We start from the raw sequence: 3,559 nt of genomic DNA on the forward strand, positions 1-3,559 counted from the left end.
TGATTAGAATAAAAATAAATTTAAAATTTTTTATTTTAATTTTAATTGATTGTAATTTATACTTAATTTTAATTTAGAATTGTTTTTACTTTAGAATAAATTAAATGAATTGATTTTAATACTAATCTACAATAAATGATTATAATTAAAATAAATTTACTTTTTATTTTATTTTAATTTTAATTTATACTTAATTTTACTTTAAAATAAATTAATTTAATTAACTTTTATACTAATGTAGAATAATGATTAGAATAAAAATAAATTTAAATATTTTTATTTTAATTTTAATTTATACTTAATTTTAATTTAGAATTGTTTTTACTTTAGAATAAATTAATTGAATTGACTTTAATACTAATCTAGGATAAATTATTAAAATAAAAATAAATTTAAAAGTTTTAACTGTAATTTTAATTGATTTTAATTTATACTCAATTCTCGTTTAGAATTGTTTTTACTTTAGAATAAATTAATTGAATTGATTTTAATACTAATCTAGAATAAATGATTAGAATGAAAATAAATTTAAAAGTTTTTTTTTTTTAATTTATATTTAATTTTAATTTAGAATTGTTTTTACTTTAAAATAAATTAATTGAATTGATTTTAATACTAATCTAGAATAAACGATTATAATAAAAATAAATTTAAAAGTTTTTATTTTAATTTTGATTGATTTTAATTTAGAATTAATTTTAATGTAGAATTGTTTTTAGTTTAGAATAAATTAATTGAACTTCATAACTGTAAAATAAATTCATAGCAATTAAGTAATCATCTCATAACTGTTATAATCTCTGTCCTATAAATATTGTTATCCATATATTGTTAGCAGTAACTGGCAACCCACCCTTCATGCGCAGAGTTATTTCATAGCAAGTAATCATCTCATAACTGTTATAATCCGTGTCCTATAAATATTGGTATCCATAAACTGTTAGCAATAACTGGCAACCCACCCTTCATGCACAGAGTTATTGAAAGATTATACTATGGGAAGTATTCCTTATCTATCTTTAGAGTAAACTGATGAAGAAGAGAGGCAACTATGGATTTCATGTGTATGAAGGCCATCCCTTTCTTATGCAAATACGAGGTCCCGCGTTAAATACTGCAATCTTGAATGAGTTCTCCACTTCAAAGTTCCCCTCCACGTCCAACCATCTCTCTAGCCTGAACTCCATGAAATCTTTGCCAATGAATAAATATTGTAACACAGAAACCACCCTTTTCTCATGAATGTTCCGTCCGGTAACACATCATCCCTAGAAGCAATTTTGGTGTCGATAGGGATGGGAGGGTACAATCTCATTGACTCGGACAGGGCACCATGGAGATATGGCATACCCTTCACTTCCTCGTAATTAAACAGAGCTACTCTGTTTAATTCCTCTTCTTCCCCTTTATTGACCCCACGTTTGGCTAAGACGCTGAGAGTTTCATGAGAAGAAAGAAGCCAGAAAAACCATGTGAGAGCGGCGCCAGTACTATCTCTGCCCGCCGACATAATTCTAATCACCACTTCCTTCAGGAGATTGAGCTCATGATTAAATCCCTTGTCATCGACAATAGCCATGAATCTGGAAAGAAGGACATGATGTTCTTCTTCAATCACATGATCACCAATCTGATTCGTTTCTTGATCGACTATCGTCCTAAACGAAATCCACCACACTCTCTAAAGCTACTTGGGATTTAGTGCCTTTTCACCCAAACATCACCACCAAAGCTATTTCCCCCTTCTCCTCGGAATTGAGCACCCCCCATACTCTATTCCATAGAGTTGGTCTATAACCGGTCATTATTTTATTAATATATGTAGAATTTTTACATCATAATTACATTTTTAGGTTCTTCAGCCTCACAACCATTAAGACATATATACTCAGGCATGATGGCCCCAAAATGTAAAGAAAACATATATACATCAACATGTAGATCCCAAAAATTTATCTCAACTTACTAGCCTATTAATCGCATGTATTTGACTCATCAACCTAAATATCCTATGTACACACATTTGCATCACTAGGGTTGGGCAGGGGTATTAAATTCCTCACCCCTTACTTATGTATTTTTCTTAGTTCATCATGGATGCACACACACAATATGTTCAGACAAACAGGTGAGGGTATTCCTCAGTCATCACATCTTCCTACACCTAGGTGGCATCCTCAAGACTGAGCATGGTCCATTGCATCTTTATCATACATATGGCTCAATTCCAAAGCACTTTCATCTTCTTGTGAAAAATCTACATCTGTTGGACCTGGAAGTCTCCCTCGGGCTCCATCGAAATCATATGCCAACCAATTACATGGTTAGTACTAGGAACATACATTTTAAGTAAAGAAACAAGAAACATGTCATGACCATGCATAGATGTAGGAAATGAAAGATTATAGGCAACTAGGTCGATCCTCTATAAGATCTCGAATTGCCCACTAGTTGAATTAGTAGAATTCACTACAATGAAGTGAGCTACTTTACTCAACCTATCAACCACAACCATGATGGAATAATGTTGTCTTGATTTCCTTGGAAAACCTGTAATGAAGTCCATGGAAATGACCTCCCATTCCCATTTCGGAATTAGAATAGGCTACAACAAAATAGCTAGATGCTTGCAATCAACTTTCACGTGTTAATAATCGAAGCACTTAGCAACAAACTCAAGCACCTCTTTCTTCAAATTTGTCCAATAGTAGAAATTCTTGATAGTTGTCAAAGTCTACTAGTATTTTGGGTGGCATGAATATGGCTTGACATGAAACTATCTGAAGATAAGGTTCTGCAATTAACTACTATCACGCACATAGATCCTCCTCCTAAATCTTACCAAGACATCTACTGTCAGGTCATAGTTATCATTGTCATCACCTTGTTTCTATAATCTCTTCTCTAGTTGTTGGTACTTCTCATCATGTTTCCCTACATTGAAGATCCACTCTTGTAAATTTGTCCCATAAAAGATCATAGCTAAAATATGACTCACCTGCACTCTCCTACTGAGAGCATCTGCAACCCAGTTCTCTTTTCCTTTGATATACTTCATCTCAAAATAAAACTCACCAAGAGTAGCCAACCATCTAGCTTTCCTTGCATTTAGATTGGGTTGGCCAAATAAGTACCTCAGTAACTATGATCACTCATCAAAATAAACATCCTTCCAAGGAGATAATGTCTCCACATATTCTACACATGAACGATAGCTTCCAACTCAATATCACAAGTCACATAATTATGCTCATGCTGATTGAGCTTCCATGATTCATAGCAAACCACCTTTCCTTCTAGCATCAGGACTACACCAAGTCCTTCTTTGTAAGATTTTGTAAAAACCACAACCTCCTTATCATGATATGCAATCTTCAAAATTGGAGCATTGGTAAACAACTATTTCAAGTAATGAAAACTAGTTGCACACTTGGTAGTCCATTCAAACTTCTCTCCTTTCCTCTCCAAAGTTGTGATAGGATAGCCAATCTTGGAGAAGTTCCTGATGAACCTCCTGTAGTAACCTTCTTGTCCCATTGAATATCTAACCTCATCCACA

General features: G+C 32.8%; 1 pseudogene; it reads right to left on the minus strand.

Moving 5' to 3' along the window:
* Positions 1-1,171: 1,171 nt before the first annotated feature.
* Positions 1,172-1,579, minus strand: LOC149263535 (cytochrome P450 94A2 pseudogene; annotated as a pseudogene).
* Between the last annotated feature and the right edge of the window lie 1,980 nt (positions 1,580-3,559).

The sequence above is a fragment of the Pinus tabuliformis genome, chromosome 6 (genome assembly GCF_031772625.1).
Source record: "Pinus tabuliformis cultivar Carrire ecotype Pingquan chromosome 6, CPIR1, whole genome shotgun sequence".
Lineage (NCBI taxonomy): Eukaryota > Viridiplantae > Streptophyta > Pinopsida > Pinales > Pinaceae > Pinus > Pinus tabuliformis.